Consider the following 19,289-nt stretch of genomic DNA (forward strand, 5'->3'; position numbering starts at 1 on the left):
GTCCCTGCCCAAGACCAGGCACTCGTGAGGATCCAAGGAGCCGAGGAAGGCAGATGCCTACTGATAAAAATGCAGCCGCTCCGGGCCCAATGTCGGGGCATAGACGTTAACAAGGTTGACCATGAGTCCCTCCATGAGGACCCGGAGGTGCAGCAGGTGGCCCCAGCACAGCCTCGCTGACCCCCAGCACTATGGGCTGTAGGTTGGGGGAGAACAGGGTCGCCACTCCAGCCGTACCAACTGTGAGATGGCTAAAGTAGACCCTGTCCCCCAACTCCAGCCGCCAGCTGTCTTCGGCGGGCGGATCCGTATGGGTCTCCTGCAGGAAAACCACAGAGTACCCCCCCTCCCGAAGGAAGGAAAGCACCTGGCACCTGCGGAGACCCATCCTACAGCCCCGGGTGTTCAGTGTTGCAAAGGTGATAGGTGCCATGAGAAGAGCTGGAGAGGATCCTCGCTAGCAGGGACGCTCACAGCCCCCAGTGGGCCGCACAGAAAACCGTGACCTACCCTGAAGGTGAGCAAGGAGTCACAGAAGCCGCAGGCCCAATGGTAGGTCGCGGCGCCCTGCTTCCCGGTCCTTTTACCCTCCCCCATGAGGGCCCCCTTGGCCCAGAGGATTAGATGAAAATCCCCCCATCGCTGGAGAGCGAGCTGCACCTCATTATGGGAGCCATGGACGTCTTCTCGAAACGTCCGCAGCTCTTCTCTCAGCCGATGGGGAGATGGGGTCACTGACCCCTGGTCATCCTCCCTGGCACAGACCCGTGGCACACCATGACGGGCAGTCAGTATTCTTGTCAGCAAGTTAAGGAAGTATGAGCTGGATGAATGCACTATAAGGTGGGTAGAAAGCTGGCTAGATTGTCGGGCTCAACGGGTAGTGATCAATGCTTCCATGTCTAGTTGGCAGCCAGTGTCAAGTGGAGTGCCCCAGGGGTCGGTCCTGGGGCCGGTTTTGTTCAATATCTTCATAAATGATCTGGAGGATGGTGTGGATTGCACTCTCAGCAAATTTGCGGATGATACTAAACTGGGAGGAGTGGTAGATACGCTGGAGGGGAGGGATAGGATACAGAGGGACCTAGACAAATTGGAGGACTGGGCCAAAAGAAATCTGATGAGGTTCAATAAGGATAAGTGCAGGGTCCTGCACTTAGGACGGAAGAACCCAATGCACAGCTACAGACTAGGGACCGAATGGCTAGGCAGCAGTTCTGCGGAAAAGGACCTAGGGGTGACAGTGGACGAGAAGCTGGATATGAGCCAGCAGTTGCCTTGTTGCCAAGAAGGCCAATGGCATTTTGGGATGTATAAGTAGGGGCATAGCGAGCAGATCGAGGGACGTGATCGTCCCCCTCTATTCGACATTGGTGAGGCCTCATCTGGAGTACTGTGTCCAGTTTTGGGCCCCACACTACAAGAAGGATGTGGATAAATTGGAGAGAGTCCAGCGAAGGGCAACAAAAATTATTAGGGGTCTGGAACACATGAGTTATGAGGAGAGGCTGAGGGAACTGGGATTGTTTAGTCTGCAGAAGAGAAGAATGAGGGGGGATTTGATAGCTGCTTTCAACTACCTGAGAGGTAGTTCCAGAGAGGATGATTCTAGACTATGCTCAGTGGTAGAAGAGGACAGGACAAGGAGTAATGGTCTCAAGTTGCAGTGGGGGAGGTTTAGGTTGGATATTAGGAAAAACTTTTTCACTAGGAGGGTGGTGAAACACTGGAATGCGTTGCCTAGGGAGGTGGTGGAATCTCCTTCCTTAGAAGTTTTTAAGGTCAGGCTTGACAAAGCCCTGGCTGGGATGATTTAATTGGGGATGGGTCCTGCTTTTGAGCAGGGGGTTGGACTAGATGACCTCCTGAGGTCCCTTCCAACCCTGATATTCTATGATTCTATGATTCAAGGGGAAGACCCACAACGTGGCGTCCGATGGGCCGGCACCACGTGGCCTGCCTCAGACCCTGGCTCAATGGGGGGCGGCGGAGGGAGGATAGCAGCCCCTAGTGGGTCGGGACGGGGAAACACAAAGGCTGCTCCCTGGGGGTCACCCTCCAAGAAAGGGAAGGAGATAGCCCCAGGAGCGGCAATGGCATCGCGGGAGGTGGAGTGGATAGGGACGGGGACAGGAGTAGGGGCACGGCAGGTGTCAGGAGCAGGGTCGGGGAGAGGGGCAGATGCAGGATCCTGGGCCCCAGTAACCAGGCCGCTGGGAGGTGACTCCCCTCGGTCCGGCTCAGGGATCTGAGGGACGGGGAGGGGGTCCGCAGTGATGCCGGGCTCAGGCTCAACGGCAGGTGTGACAGCCACGGCAACAGGGGATGGGCAAGTTTCAGTGGGGCCCCCGCCTGGGAAGGAAGTCGGTTGCCCCACACCAACAGGGGATACCCCTGGTAACTTGGGTCCCGGCTGCGAGGCACTGGCCGTCACCTCAGCAGGCTCGGCGGCCGTCAGCGGAGTGCCACCTGCGACCGGGCAGATCGAAGAGTCCAAGGGACCCCCGGAGGCGGGAGCAGAAGCAGTGGTTTTCGGGAGGGGGCACGGGGAAGGGGGGGCGGGGTGAGGTCGCTCAGGCCGAGGCCCACTGACAGAGGGTCGTCCTCCCCCTGAGTGACTGGGGTCAGAGCCAGGGCCTCAATCTCCTCATAGATGGAGGGGAGATCGCCTCCCCCCACCCCGGGGCCCTCCCCGCCGGCCCCCGGGGCGACGCTCGCTTCGGAGTTCGCAGGGGTTTCAGACATTAAGGGGGCAGGAGGGGCTCCATTGGAGGCCTCCGTGGGGAAGGACCCCAACGGAGAGGCAGCACTCCTATCGGGTGCTGCCACGTCTTCCCCAGCCGGCACCGGTGGATGGAACGTGGCCATGGGCAGGGCGGAAGGCTCGGCATCGGTGCCCCCCTTCCTGTTTTTCCGGGGGGCCTCCGCATCAGATGGAAGGAGCGGAGCTCGAGCCTTCCGCTTGCCCCGCTTCCCCTGGAATAGGGCCCAGCCCTCCATGGCATCGTCTGCAGGCTGAGTAACAGGGGTTGGGTCTGGGGGCAGGGAGGATGACTCAGGGACCCGGGAAGGCAACGGTGGGGCAGCACAAAGGGGGGCAGATTCCTCCTGGGGCGGGCCCTCTCCCACACTCGGTGATACCCCCACCGCACCCTCCTCTACGGGCCCCACCCGAGTGCATGCAGCGGGGGCAGGGCTCTCCCGCTCATCTGGGCATACTGGGGGAGGTGCCCCTAGAGCCCAAGCAGGAGCAGTGGTGGGCTGGGAAAGAGGAGGGGCGGCTCTGGGCACCGGGCAGCCAGGGGCGCCAGCGATGACAGGACCAGCGCCCTGCTGGGGCTCAGGGGTCCCGGACGCTCCTCCGCGCCAGGCCAAGGGGCAGTCCCTCCAGACGTGCCCCATCGCCCGGCAGAGCTAGCTGGTGGAGGGAACAGCGGGGAGAGACTCCGCGGCCGGTGGCGGGGCCACGGCAGTGGGTGCAGTCCCTGCCATGGAGGGTGTCACAGAGTCCCCGGGCGATGCTCCGGAACTGCTTCCTATGAAGCCAGTCAGGACTCTGGGGAAGTCGCCTTTCTGTGAGCAGCCTGTCTTCAGGACACACAGCTCACCCGGCTTCCACCTTCCTGGGTCTGACCTCGGAGCATTCAGCATCCTCTGCCCCTCCGTGCGCTTCCCACAGCGAGTCCGCCCAGGCGGGGTCCTGGGGAAGCCAGAGGGTCCTGCACCCCAACTTCACAGTCAGACAGGACTCTCAGCCAGCCAGTAAAACAGAGGTTTATTAGACGACAGGAACATGGTCTAACACAGAGCTTCTAGGTGCAGAGAACAGGACCCCTCAGCTGGGTCCATTTTGGGGGGCAGTGAGCCAGACAACCACGTCTGCACTTCACTCCTCGTCCCCAGCCAGCCCCAAACTGAAACTCTCTCCAGCCCCTCTTCTTCTGGGCTTTGTCCCTTTCCCGGGCCATGAGGCCACCTGATTCCTTTGTTCTCCAACCCTTTAGCTCTCACCTTGCTGTGGGGAAGGGCCCAGGCCATCAGTTGCCAGAAAACAGGGTGTTGGCCATTCTCTGTGTCCAGACCCCTGCACACACCTGCCCTCTAGGGCTCTGCAATGATCATACACCCTTATCCCACCACCTAGATACTTAAGAAATGTCTAGGGGAAACTGAGGCACCCCCACAATATTCAGAGGAAACATTAAGAACAGTCCCGCTTCGTCACATCTCTCCCCCCTTCGAGACCGAACTGAGCGGGGTCACTTTAGCTGGTGACCTGGGGAAGTTCGAAGCCACCAGCGTTCCCATGGATGCCCCAGCATCTCTCCCATTCCTTGGTGGGAGTTACACTAGGCCCTTCCAGTTTTACGCCCTCCCTTAAGTCGGGGGTGGTCGATAGCACTCGCATGCTGCATGTGGGAAGGTTTATGCAGCCCGTGCCCTTTTGCCACCCCAAAACCCCCAGGGGTCAAACTGGGATCGGGTCTTCTCCCAGCGCTCCAGTCTGGAGGGCTGCAATTCGGGCTCTCTTGGTTAAGAGCCCCCATCTTGACCTGGGCCACATACTGTTCACTTACAGAACTAGCATGGAGACATTCCTTTCTCAACAACCTTGTCTCCCCAACAAGCTGGCCAAACACAGCCACTTGGTTATAGGACTGTTTAACTTTCTAAACAGGTTTCACTCCATCTGAGACCTTCTCAAAGCTATCCACACTGGATCCTTCAACAGGAAAGTCAGTGGATCCATTCACAACAGAAAATTTCTGGCTGTTAGGAACTGAAACTTTCTTGATTAAATCACTTTCACACCCTTCAGTTGCAGTAAACTGCTTGCAAAGACTCCATGAGGATTCCTTTCCCTAGGGGCTATTCTGTGCAACAATTCACCCTTTATGCATCCGATGAAGTGAGCTGTAGCTCACGAAAGCTTATGCTCAAATAAATTGGTTAGTCTCTATGGTGCCACAAGTACTCCTTTTCTTTTTGCGAATACAGACTAACACGGCTGTTACTCTGAAACCTGTCACCCTTCACAGAAATTCTGCCCTTACCCTCTTTACCTAGGGCTTGCTCTAGAGGAACACTTTCCTGAGCAACAACAGACTCTTTCTCAGTCTCACTTACATCCAGAATTACCTCTGGCCCATCTGGTGGATTCCTACACAATCCCCTTTCAGGCAAACTTACAGACTTCCTAGATAAAAGGTCAGAAGCATTCTCCTTCCCTTTGCCATACACAAGTTCAGGAATCTTTTCCTTCTTGCTACAGGTTTCCACACCCTCAGTAGGTAACACAATCACATCACCTTCATGCTCTCCTTGTGCCCTGGCTAGGATCTCACCCTGATTAGACAGAGTTGCTACAGCCTTTCCCAACAACACACTAGCAACAGGAAAAATACAAGCACCAGAATTGTCTGGTCTCTGGGATTTTACATAGACACTAACTGGATGTGACCTAGTTACAGGGCCATTCTCCCAAGCAGACACAAACTTAGGACCCTTCCCTTCCTGGGCTTTAGCTGAATCCAGAACAAACTCTGAGACAACTGCACTACCCTCAACCATCACAGGCTGAAAGGCCCCTTCTGTCTGCTCCACAGACAAAGAAGAGCCGGACACACTTTCTCCTTTCCCAGACACACAGCTTGGGATCTCCTTCCCCTTGGTCAGCACACAAGGCTGGTCACAGACAACTGCTTGGAGACCAGGGTAGCTCCCTCCATAGGCCAGTCAATGCCCCTGACAGACACAGGCACGTTTCCTTCACTGTCACAATTCTCCACCCAGCTAACAGGTAAGGTCCAGGGAAACTCATCTTCCACTCTCCTCGCCTTCCCACCCTGCTGACTAGACACAGCCATCAGCTCACAAGGCTGCCTAGGCTCATCCAAACTTTCCTTACCAAGCACCTTGCCACTCCCAACAGATAAACTGCCCTGCCTGTGTCTCCCCATTGACCATCACCTTCTGCTCCCACTGGAGGTCCAAGGGGCCTGACCCCAGGAAACTCCACACAGACATATAGGTTGGGGTCAGGAGTGGGAGCCTGTCCACCTCCCCACCCATCTGGCTAATGGAGCCTATGGCCTTGGGACCCAGCAAGGGAACTAGACACCGGGGCTTTTCCGCAGGGTCCCCCTGGTTCAAATCGCCAGCTTGCTCAAAGGCAGCGAGGTGGGCATCCACATCCCGCCCCCGCCCCCTTAACCAGGGGCAGCAATTTAGTCTCAAGGTTCCCTGCGGAACTATCCGGGGGAGGTCCCCGGGAAGGTCCCCTAGGCCTCTCTGCTCCACCATCGCCAGGTCATGCTGCTGCTGCTTCTGCAGCTTTCTCGGGCTCTTGCTGTCTCTCACAGTCCTCTTGCTCTCTCAGACTCAGCTCCAATCCCATCCATCTCTGATCCCCCAATGAGGAACCCGATCGTGAAGACCCTTGTCTGGTCAGGGACAGGAGTCTTGGGGGTGCCTGGCCACCACTCCAGCTGCTCCCAGATCCTGCTATAGCCCCATTTGGGGTCAGGAATCTGCTCCTTAGCGCGGTCATCCTCCGCAGGTGGCAGTAGTGGGGTTCTGGCTTCTCCCTCCAGAGGTGGGGGGGGAGGCAGGCCAGCAAGGCCCCCCTCACTCAACAGCAATGGCAGCAGCAATCCAGGGAAGGAACACTCCAGCCAGCAACAGTCCAGGAAGAGAGAGAGCTCCAGCCAGCAGGGCAGCCTGAGCAGACTACACCAACTACTACCAGACTACACCACTACACCTGAGCAGTCTACACCAACATTCCACACAAAGATAGACTACAAGCCGTCAAGAACACTATCCCCGATAATGTCACGGCTAATCTGGTGGCTGAACTTTGTGACTTTGTCCTTACCCATAACTATTTCACATTTGGGGACAATGTATACCTTCAGATCAGCGGCACTGCTATGGGTACCCGCATGGCCCCACAGTATGCCAACATTTTTATGGCTGATTTAGAACAACGCTTCCTCAGCTCTCGTCCCCTAAAGCCCCTACTCTACTTGCGCTATATTGATGACATCTTCATCATCTGGACCCATGGAAAAGAAGCCCTTGAGGAATTCCACCATGATTTCAACAATTTCCATCCCACCATCAACCTCAGCCTGGTCCAGTCCACACAAGAGATCCATTTCCTGGACACTACAGTGCTAATAAACAATGGTCACATAAACACCACCCTATACCGGAAACCTACTGACCGCTATTCCTACCTGCATGCCTCCAGCTTTCACCCTGACCACACCACACGATCCATCGTCTACAGCCAAGCTCTGCGATACAACCGCATTTGCTCCAACCCCTCAGACAGAGACAAACACCTACAAGATCTCTGTCAAGCTTTCTTACAACTACAATACCCACCTGCGGAAGTAAAGAAACAGATTGATAGAGCCAGAAGAGTTCCCAGAAGTTACCTACTACAGGACAGGCCTAACAAAGAAAATAACAGACACTAGGTGTCCACTAGCCGTCACCTTCAGCCCCCAACTAAAACCCCTCCAACGCATTATTAAGGATCTACAACCTATCCTAAAGGATGACCCAGCACTCTCACAAATCTTGGGAGACAGGCCAGTCCTTGCCTACAGACAGCCCCGCAACCTGAAGCAAATACTCACCAACAACCACATACCACACAACAGAACCACTAACCCAGGAACTTATCCTTGCAACAAAGCCCGTTGCCAACTGTGTCCACATATCTATTCAGGGGACACCATCACAGGGCCTAATAACATCAGCCACACTATCAGAGGCTCGTTCACCTGCACATCCACCAATGTGATATATGCCATCATGTGCCAGCAATGCCCCTCTGCCATGTACATTGGTCAAACTGGACAGTCTCTACGTAAAAGAATAAATGGACACAAATCAGATGTCAAGAATTATAACATTCATAAACCAGTCGGAGAACACTTCAATCTCTCTGGTCACGCAGTCACAGACATGAAGCTCGCTATCTTAAAACAAAAAAACTTCAAATCCAGACTCCAGCGAGAAACTGCTGAATTGGAATTCATTTGCAAATTGGATACTATTAATTTAGGCTTAAATAGAGACTGGGAGTGGCTAAGTCATGCAAGGTGTCCTCTTGTTTTTTCCTACCCCCCCGCCCCCAGATGTTCTGGTTTAACTTGGATTTAAACTTGGAGAGTGGTCAGTTTGGATGAGCTATTACCAGCAGGAGAGTGAGTTTGTGTGTGTATGGGGGTGGGGGGGATGTGAGAAAACCTGGATTTGTGCAGGAAATAGCCCAACTTGATTGTCATGCACATTGTGTAAAGAGTTGTCACTTTGGATGGGCTATCACCAGCAGGAGAGTGAATTTGTGTGGGGGGTGTGGAGGGTGAGAAAACCTGGATTTGTGCTGGAAATGGCCCACCTGATGATCACTTTAGATAAGCTATTACCAGCAGGACAGTGGGGTGGGAGGAGGTATTGTTTCATATTCTCTGTGTATATATAAAGTCTGCTGCAGTTTCCACGGTATGCATCCGATGAAGTGAGCTGTAGCTCACGAAAGCTTATGCTCTAATAAATTGGTGAGTCTCTAAGGTGCCACAAGTACTCCTTTTCTTTTTGCGAATACAGACTAACACGGCTGTTACTCTGAAACCTGAGCAGACTGACTCTCCCTCCTGCCGCAGGGTGGACACCCGCTCCGGCCTTAAAGGGCTTAAAACAGCCCAGGAGAGGGCTGTGGCTGGGAGCAAGCAGTTCCCAGGCTGACTGGGGGGAGCCGGCTCAGCTGTGGCCACACCCCAATCAGGCCTCAGCTGGCCCTTATAAGAGGGCTGTGGGCCAGGAGCAGACACTCTCTCTCTGCCTTTAGAGGGAGAAGGGCTTGGCTGCTGGGGAGTGTATCTGGGCACCTAAGGTGGAGCAGGGCTGGGGGAGCGCTGGCCTGGAAACCCCCTAGGCTGTAGGCCTATTGGAAGGCCAGAAAGGGTACTGGGGCTGCAGGGGGGCAGCCCACAGGTAGGCAGAGGCAGCAGGTCCAAAACCCCCTTGCCTGTGATGATTGGCTTATACTCTGCAATCCGCCCCAGTGTGTGGGGGCTCAAGGGTGACTGGCAGTAGCCAAAGACTGAGGTGAGGGGGGGATAGTGGGTGGGGGTTCCCTGGGGAGGGGACACCCAGAGACTTTGGGGGTACTGCCAGGGGGCAGCACCCTGGGTAAAAGGGGCACCAGGGTCCAGGAGGGACATGGGGGGCCAGCGGCAAGCAGAACACTGGCCTGTAGAGGGCGCTCTGGAGGCTGGAAGAGCTAATTCCCTGAGAGACCAGCAGGAGGTGCCGCGGGGTGAGTCTCGCACTGTGACCCTCTCTTGGGAGCTCCTGTTTGCCTCCCCTGTCGGTCACCCTCTTCTCCTGCCGCTCTTGTGACATGCCATGGCCAGTGGCTGGGCATGGGATTCGGGAGAGCTGAGTTCTTGTACTGTCTCTGAGCCAGGCCTTGTGCCGATCATGGCATTGTCTGGGCCTGCATTTCCCCATCTGTACGACTGGGTAGGGTAGGGACCTACCTTGGGACATGGCTCTGGGCAGCGTGAGCCATGTGGGTCACAGTCGGGGAGCAGAGATGCTGCAGAGGAGACTGTTGCTATTGGTTAGTCAGCTAGTTTGATAAATGGCACCTTCCCAGACACAGAGGGCCACTCACAGTCTAAATCGGAGTTTCCACTTGGCCAGGCCCATTGACGTGATCAATTGGCATTAGCTGTGGGGCAGTTGGTTTGGCCTGTGTTTGTACAGGGCCTCACACAATGGCGCTAACCCAACAGAGAGACAGAATAATATGCCCTAGCTCCCTACCTTTGCACTGGGGAGGTCTGCTCTGGACACAGAATTACTGGGCAGGGGGGTTGCAATCAACTCAGGGTCACACCAAAGGGTAGGGTGGCCTGGGAGGGGTGCCCATGAACTCAGAGAGAGCAGGCTGTGGCTGTGGAGGAAGCTAAGGGTGAAGCCAGGAGCTGAAAGGCCCTTGACTGTGCCAGGAGACAGCGTCGGGCACAGTGTCCAGCCCGGGGGCCCATGGAAGCAGGGGGTGCAGGGGAAATGTTGCTGGTTCAGCCCTAACAGACTGAGCCTTGACACAGGAGTCTCCTCAGAGCTAAGCGCCGGGGTGGGGGTGAGGCTAACTACTCACGGAGAGGAGGAAATGGCTTATCTCAGACTGGGGGGAATGCAAGACTCCCCCCCCCCCCCACCTTCCCCACAAAGCCAGCCCTGTGCTGGAAGAGTGCGGTCAGACAGGGCAGCCGCACAGAGAGACCAATGTGGGATCCTTGGGGGAATGTCCTCCAGCCCCCAGACAGACTGGCAATGGGCCTGTGCTATGAAATCCAGCACAAACAAAAGTGGGGTTCTGGGTCCGCCTGCTATAGCAATAGGGTCCAATTGTGTTGCCCACGTCCGGACTGGGACTTGGCCTCTGCAATCCCATGTGAGGTGCAGGGACCCCAAGCCTCGTCCCACTCACTCCCTCTCCGTCCGTCCCCGACGGCTCACTCCAGCGAGGGGCTCTGTGCCTGGCCCACACCCTCTTGCCCTCTGTCGGCAGCTCCCCAACTACCAGTGCCTAGGTCCCCCCCATGCAGAAAAGGTGGGGGAGTAGCACTGTATGTAAGGGAGCAGTATGACTGCTCAGAGCTCCGGTACGAAACTGCAGAAAAACCTGAGTGTCTCTGGATTAAGTTTAGAAGTGTGAGCAACAAGAGTGATGTAGTGGTGGGAGTCTGCTATAGACCACCGGACCAGGGGGATGAGGTGGATGAGGCTTTCTTCCGGCAGCTCACGGAAGCTACTAGATCGCATGCCCTGATTCTCATGGGTGACTTTAATTTTCCTGATATCTGCTGGGAGAGCAATACAGCGGTGCATAGACAATCCAGGAAGTTTTTGGAAAGCGTAGGGGACAATTTCCTGGCGCAAGTGCTAGAGGAGCCAACTAGGGGGGGCGCTTTTCTTGACCTGCTGCTCACAAACCGGGTAGAATTAGTGGGGGAAGCAAAAGTGGATGGGAATCTGGGAGGCAGTGACCATGAGTTGGTTGAGTTCAGGATCCTGACGCAGGGAAGAAAGGTAAGCAGCAGGATACGGACCCTGGACTTCAGGAAAGCAGACTTCGACTCCCTCAGGGAACGGATGGCCAGGATCCCCTGGGGGACTAACTTGAAGGGGAAAGGAGTCCAGGAGAGCTGGCTGTATTTCAAGGAATCCCTGTTGAGGTTACAGGGACAAACCATCCCAATGAGTCGAAAGAATAGTAAATATGGCAGGCGACCAGCTTGGCTTAATGGTGAAATCCTAGCGGATCTTAAACATAAAGAAGAAGCTTACAAGAAGTGGAAGGTTGGACATATGACCAGGGAAGAGTATAAAAATATTGCTTGGGCATGTAGGAATGAAATCAGGAGGGCCAAATCGCACCTGGAGCTGCAGCTAGCGAGAGATGTCAAGAGTAACAAGAAGGGTTTCTTCAGGTATGTTGCCAACAAGAAGAAAGCCAAGGAAAGTGTGGGCCCCTTACTGAATGAAGGAGGCAACCTAGTGACAGAGGATGTGGAAAAAGCTAATGTACTCAATGCTTTTTTTGCCTCTGTTTTCACTAACAAGGTCAGCTCCCAGACTGCTGCGCTGGGCATCACAAAATGCAGAAGAGATGGCCAGCCCTCTGTGGAGATAGAGGCGGTTAGGGACTATTTAGAAAAGCTGGACGTGCACAAGTCCATGGGGCCGGACGAGTTGCATCCGAGAGTGCTGAAGGAATTGGCGGCTGTGATTGCAGAGCCACTGGCCATTATCTTTGAAAACTCGTGGCGAACCGGGGAAGTCCCGGATGACTGGAAAAAGGCTAATGTAGTGCCAATCTTTAAAAAAGGGAAGAAGGAAGATCCTGGGAACTACAGGCCAGTCAGCCTCACCTCAGTCCCTGGAAAAATCATGGAGCAGGTCCTCAAAGAATCAATCCTGAAGCACTTGCATGAGAGGAAAGTGATCAGGAACAGCCAGCATGGATTCACCAAGGGAAGGTCATGCCTGACTAATCTAATCGCCTTTTATGATGAGATTACTGGTTCTGTGGATGAAGGGAAAGCGGTGGATGTATTGTTTCTTGACTTTAGCAAAGCTTTTGACACGGTCTCCCATAGTATTCTTGTCAGCAAGTTAAGGAAGTATGGGCTGGATGAATGCACTATAAGGTGGGTAGAAAGCTGGCTAGATTGTCGGGCTCAACGGGTAGTGATCAATGGCTCCATGTCTAGTTGGCCGGTGTCAAGTGGAGTGCCCCAAGGGTCGGTCCTGGGGCCGGTTTTATTCAATATCTTCATAAATGATCTGGAGGATGGTGTGGATTGCACTCTCAGCAAATTTGCGGATGATACTAAACTGGGAGGAGTGGTAGATACGCTGGAGGGGAGGGATAGGATACAGAAGGACCTAGACCAATTGGAAGATTGGGCCAAAAGGAATCTGATGAGGTTCAATAAGGATAAGTGCAGGGTCCTGCACTTAGGACGGAAGAACCCAATGCACAGCTACAGACTAGGGACCGAATGGCTAGGCAGCAGTTCTGCGGAAAAGGACCTAGGGGTGACAGTGGACGATAAGCTGGATATGAGTCAGCAGTGTGCCCTTGTTGCCAAGAAGGCCAATGGCATTTTGGGATGTATAAGTAGGGGCATATCGAGCAGATCGAGGGACGTGATCGTTCCCCTCTATTCGACATTGGTGAGGCCTCATCTGGAGTACTGTGTCCAGTTCTGGGCCCCACACTTCAAGAAGGATGTGGATAAATTGGAGGGAGTCCAGCGAAGGGCAACAAAAATGATTAGGGGACTGGAACACATAACTTATGAGGAGAGGCTGAGGGAGCTGGGATTGTTTAGCCTGCAGAAGAGAAGAATGAGGGGGGATTTGATAGCTGCTTTCAACTACCTGAAAGGGGGTTCCAAAGAGGATGGCTCTAGACTGTTCTCAATGGTAGCAGATGACAGAACGAGGAGTAATGGTCTCAAGTTGCAGTGGGGGAGGTTTAGATTGGATATTAGGAAAAACTTTTTCACTAAGAGGGTGGTGAAACACTGGAATGCGTTACCTAGGGAGGTGGTAGAATCTCCTTCCTTAGAGGTTTTTAAGGTCAGGCTTGACAAAGCCCTGGCTGGGATTATTTAACTGGGAATTGGTCCTGCTTTGAGCAGGGGGTTGGACTAGATGACCTTCTGGGGTCCCTTCCAACCCTGATATTCTATGATTCTATGCCCCAGCAGGCTGGCAGCTCCAACACTCTGCATTTCACGTCCTTGGAGTGAGCAAGGGCTTTAAGGCTCCATCGTGCCTGGGCCGCAGCTCGGCAGGGCAGCGCAGGGAGGGTACCAAGAGGCAGGAGAGCCGTGACGAGGCTGGCAGGGAACCTTCCGGGGCTGGACTCCCTGGCTGAGCACTCAGGGGCCCTGTGCCAAGGATTAGCCTCAGTGGGTGTTTGGCACTCTGATCTTTCATTTCTTCCTCACCCCATAGGTGCTGGGGGGCTGTCGCACCCCCTGGCTTGAAGTGGTTTCCATCATATCCAGGGTTTATATGGCTCTCAGCCCCCACGCTATAAACACTGTCCCAGCACACCTGCTTCACCTGCCTTTCTCACCCTCCCGCTCTCTGCGCCTCTCCCCGTTGCCACACTTCTCCGTCTCATCCCTTTCTCCCCCCTCCAGTTTCCCCACTGCCCATCTGCCTCCCTCCCCGTTCACACGTGCAGCGAGCTCCACACCTGCTCCTCACACCCGGATGCTGGCGGAGGGAACAGCAGCAGCACGAATCTGAGGGGGTGTGTGTGTGTGTGTTAAGGACCTGGTAGCTGCATCAGAGAGACAAAGCCAGAGAAGCAAGGAACACAACAAAGCTTGCCCCTGCATTTGCTTGCAAAGAGTTAACGCTCTGATCTGTTGCATGAGTTCTGATGAGAAGCTGCTTGACACGCCGCGCTGGAATAATGAAACGTACTACACGTTAATAGGGCCTCCCACTGTTTGATCGCTTCTGCTCCAGTGGCCCCATTGAAGATTTCACTTTTCTTTTAACAGTCAGAATAACAGAATGTGACATTAAGCCTTTTACATGCAGCAATTTATTTTAAAATATTGGGGCACTCAAAACAGGCTCCAGAATGTTAAATAAGCGAGACAGGAGCTGGAAATCAGAGCCGCGCCGCACCGCAGCGAGCAGACAGCAGGCCCTGGCGCGGGCAAAGGGAGCTCCACTTTGATCCTTAATTGCTGTTTAGGGCACAAAGAACTAGTTGAGCTGGAGAGAAAAAAAACTTTCAGGGCTCCGGGACACCGGGTGTCCGGGCTGCTCAGAGGGGGAGAAAATCATCCACTTAACAATACTTCAGGCTGAGAATTTTACCAAGTGGCCTTCACCCATCCCCAGGCAGCGGGCTCAGCAGTCGGGCTGAGAGGCCAGGGTCTGAGTCAACCCGCGGGAAGGCTCCTGTGCTGTCTGTACAACAATATCCTGTGTTTCTGTTCTGCCTTTAATCACAGAGGATCCCCGAAGGCTTTGCCAGCTCCATAGGAAAATGGCTCGCTTAGCGTTGAAAGGCAGCCACCTCTGGGGTGGGAAGTGGCAGCAGATTAACCATGCACAGCAATGCTGCTCAGCAGCTTGGGACAGTGTGATGGGGTGTATTCCCCACACCAGTCCTGAGAGAGCTGAATTAGGCCAGGTGGGCCCAAGCATCCAAATAAGCTGCAAACACCAGAGAGATTTAGGCTAGAAGGAGGCCACAGATTGGAAGCAAGCTCACCTGTGAGGGAACGGGCCAGGGAGGCTCACATAAAACCAAGAGATGGGCAACAGAGAAGAGCTGCAAAATGAGGATTAAAAAGAACAGGAGTACTTGTGGCACCTTAGAGACTAACAATTTTATTTGAGCATAAGCTTTCGAGAGCTACAGCTCACTTCATCGGATGCATAAAAGTGGAAAATGCAGTGAGGATATTTTTATACACACAGACCATGAAACAATGGGTGTTACCATACACACTGTAACAAGAGTGATCAGGTAAGGTGAGCTATTACCAGCAGGAGAGTTGGGACCTTTTGTAGTGATAATCAAGGTGGGCCATTTCCAGCAGTTGACGAGAACGTGTGAGGAACAGTAGCGGGGGTGGGGGAATAAATATGGGGAAATAGATTTTTACCTGATCATTCTCGTTACAGTGTGTATGGTAACACCCATTGTTTCATGTTCTCTGTGTATATAAATCTCCCCACTGTATTTTCCACAGTATGCATCCGATGAAGTGAGCTGTAGCTCACAAAAGCTTATGCTCAAATAAATGTGTTAGTCTGTAAGGTGTCACAAGTCCTTCTGTTCTTTTTTGCGGATACAGACTAACAGGCTGCTCCTCTGAAACCTGTCAGAATGAGGAGTGGCAGTCCCTCTCCCTGAGGGAAGGGCGAGGGAAGACTGGTAGGAATCTGCCTGAAGAGTAGAAGCAGGGTAGGACATAGTCCAGAGGCGAGAGCAGCAAGGTTAGGGAAGCGGCAAACTTGGATTGCTTGGTAAAGGACCCTGGATTGGCCCCCGGAGTACGGGGTGGGCTTGGGCTCCCCTGCCAACCTGGCAGAGTGGTATTACTAAGGCAGTGGATACGGGGCCAGCCAGAGGCACTGTGGGAGTCAGGGGGCAGGCAGGTAACTGACGCTGCTTGTGGAGAGAGACCGTGAACGACCACCCCAGAAGGGGAAACCACTGAGGGACCTGGCCAGAGGGCTGAGTGTAGGGAGGAAGCTGCAGTTCCGGCAGTGAGCAAGGGGCTACAGACAGGGTGAAGGGGCATTGGCCTGCAGAGCTCATCCCCAGAACGGCTAGAAAGAGGCACCACCCAGCAGTGAGCAGAGCACCCCATCGTGGACAGCAGATCCTGGGCTGGTGACAAATGGCAGAGTCCGCTGACGGCAGTGAAGCTTCCTGCTGGCCACCAGTGGGGGAGCCGGCCCAGCATGCTCGAGCCATGTCTGGGGGCTGGAGTGGGCTTCCCTACCTTTGCACTTGGTCAGGTTGTGTGTGCTCAACATCCTAGCACGTTGGGGTACCTGGAATTTGCGAGGCGCTCGATCACGGTCTAGCCTGTTCTGTCTTTTTAAAGGTTTCAGAGTAGCAGCCGTGTTAGTCTGTATTTGCAAAAAGAAAAGGAGGACTTGTGGCACCTTAGAGACTAACCAATTTATTAGAGCATAAGCTTTCGTGAGGAAGTGAGCTGTAGCTCACGAAAGCTTATGCTCTAATAAATTGGTTAGTCTCTAAGGTGCCACAAGTCCTCCTTTTCTTTTTGTCTTTTTAAAGAAACCCTTCTTCCTGCAGTTATAAAACCAACGCCTATTGTTTACCCAACAGCTCCGTGCCCTGGGTCAATCTCCAGAAAGGGCCTTTCCATGTGAGGTGTGTGTATCTCTCCTACTCCATTAGTGGGGTTCTCAGACCCCTGTGCTTTTCTGCTGGCCACAGGCAGTTTTTCCCCATGTAAACCCCAAGCCTCAGTCCCCAGAGCTGATGCATTTCAGAGCATTTCTATTCACAGCCTGTCACTGGCACTATGGGCTGTCGAGTAAATACCTCATTCGGCACACGTACCAATTTGGGAAATGCATAATAGCTACCTGACAGAGACATCCTGATCTCGCACGGAGGGCTGGTGAAATCCACCTTGCCCCGAGGCAGGCCTGTGGACTAGGCCCGCCCTGTGCAGTTCCACTGTGGTGCAGGGTTAGATTCAGACTCACCATAACCCTGCAATGTGACGCTCTGCAGGGCCAGGCAGTAGCTGAGCCGCAAGAGCAGCCCTCCCAGCCTGAAAGTCCCTGTGAAATCAGCCTTGTTTCCAAGGTATCACCCCTTACTGTGCATTGTGCCAATGCTGCCCACGCGTCCTTGGGCCACGTTTCCTTCCCAGAGGGCAGCAGCGATGGCCCCTGGGTGAGCTGCATTTGGATTTCACACCCTGACCCAACCCACTCAGTCAGTTCGGACTATAAAAGGCCCCCACGTCAGAGCGTGCCAGACTGGGACACCCTTCCGCTCCTGTGGAATAGACTCCCACTGTCAGCGCTCCATAATACCAGGAAAAGCCACGGCCCTGCACTGCCACCTTTGGGTCAGGCCCAGCGGCTTCTTGCCCACCCAGCAAACACCCTCTTTGGGAGGAGGCTGGCAGGCTGGAGCCCAGCCCCTGCCGAGTCCACGCGGCGCACTGCCAGCTTACCCAGGGACACCGTGCCTCTCGCCCTGTGCAGCAGAGGGAAGGCCTCTCTAGGTTACAGCACTGCTTGTCCTCTTGTCTTGTTAGCGATGCCATCCTCACAGCCTCCTGCTGCCCAGTGTCGTCCTACGTTCAGGCGCACTCATGTGGCCAGACCTCTATGAAGGGTTCGATTTGCTATTCCTGGCACTCCCCTTGATGTCACTAATCGGAGGGCAGGATCGGGCCCCAAACCACAGGGCCTTTCCCAGTGTCGCCAGCCCCACGTGGTCAAACAGCATGAGGCAGGCCCCAGAATTGTGGGACTAAAAATCAAGGGACATTTTGGATTTGTTTTGTTTTCCTCTAGGTCACCCTGCGGTTGTGCTTTCCCACGGGGAGGGCTAGACACTGCAAACCTGAAACATTCTCATCCACCCACGTCTCCAGGAGCTGGGGCTTTTAAAAACCACCAGTATTACGAGACTCACCTCACCGCTTTCCCTTCCCTCCCAGAGGCCTCGCCAGTGGCTTCATCAGCATCTGCTCACCCGCATCGTTCCATGCCTGGGGCAGGCACGAGGCAGGAAGCCCACGATGCCCCCTCCCCCGGGGAGCATCAGGCTGGAGTCAGGGGCATCCCAGCCACCAGAGCAGCGAAATACGCAAATGTCAATGGAGGCAGCGGCCTCCCAGCCGCCGATTGTTCTTTTGAATGGCCTCCGTGAGCTGTCACAGGTGGGGGCAGAGATCCCGAGGAGGTGACTGCCACCATCCTGAGCGGTCAGTGCACAGAGAGGGAGACCTGGGAGCTGTCAGCCTTCACGAGAGGGGTCAGCCTCTCAGGCCGCCCGTCAGACACACATCTCGGAGTCGATTGTAGGCAGGCATCGGCTGCTCGTTCTCCCCTGTAGACTGTGCCTTGATATTCTGGCCCACGCTCCGCCCCCATCACCTCGCCCGGTGCTGGAGGAGGGCCGCACACTCCGGTTTACATTTCAGCAGCGATGCGCATTGCTAATTCCATGTAACGGTGTTGCCATCTCCTTGTCCGCGGGGTGTGGGCCGAAACCCGAACCCCCTTCGACAGCACGGCCTGGGAGCTGTGACTCGAACTGGGGCGTTGCTGAGTCCCTGCCCCACACAGGTGAGGCTGCAACCCAGGAAGAGAGGGGCAGAGAGACCGATACGGTCTTGGCAGCACGTACAGAGCCCAGTCATGCCAGCCCAGCCTGTGCTACGACACAGCTCCAGCTGCTCTTTCCCGGGGAAGGCCAAGTCCCCTGGGACTCCACTGAGGCAGGCTTCATTCCCGAGCAGGCGTCACCATCCCTCTGTGGGGCTCCAGCCACGTACCCCCAGGCAGGAGGATCGTTGGGGTTTATGCTGAGGGTCTGCAGTGGGATAGGGGGGCCTGCATTGGATGTAGGAAGCCCCAGGTCATGGGGTGTGTGAGTGGCACTGTACAGGGAGTGGCGCATGGTGTTGGCCTTCCATAACCTCCCCTCTGTGTCACTCAGAGCTCAGCGCAGGCTGAGAGCAGAAACCTGGTCTCCTGGCCACGTGCACCTGGTCACTGGGGCAGCTGGTCCCTGGCATGTGATCTGAGCCAGGACAGATCAGCTGGCATCCTGAGGAGCGAGCTGGGGAGAGGCAGGGCACGTCAGCCTGCATTGCTAGCTCAGCCACCTTGCTGCACCTGCTCTGGGAAGCCTGGCCATCAACGGGGGACGGGCTCCTGGAAGAGTTCGGCTCCTTGCAGGGGAAGTGGCCTGGGAGCGAGCGGGGAAGCTGCTGTGGCCACGGTGCCAGAGAAGGATCTGTTCCAGGAAGCACTGAAGAGGAACATCCCTCCCAGCTGCCTTTAAGCCAAAGGGCAGGGGCCCTTGAGGGGAGGAAAGCTGGTGCAGTGATTGAGGTGCTCGTCTGATACTCGAGACCTTCCTCTGCTCCAGACTTCCTTTGGGCAAGTCACTTTGTGCCTCCGTGCCCCTCTGTGAAATGGGG

The sequence above is a fragment of the Lepidochelys olivacea genome (genome assembly GCF_965140295.1).
Source record: "Lepidochelys olivacea isolate rLepOli2 genome assembly, chromosome: 19".
NCBI lineage: Eukaryota > Metazoa > Chordata > Testudines > Cheloniidae > Lepidochelys > Lepidochelys olivacea.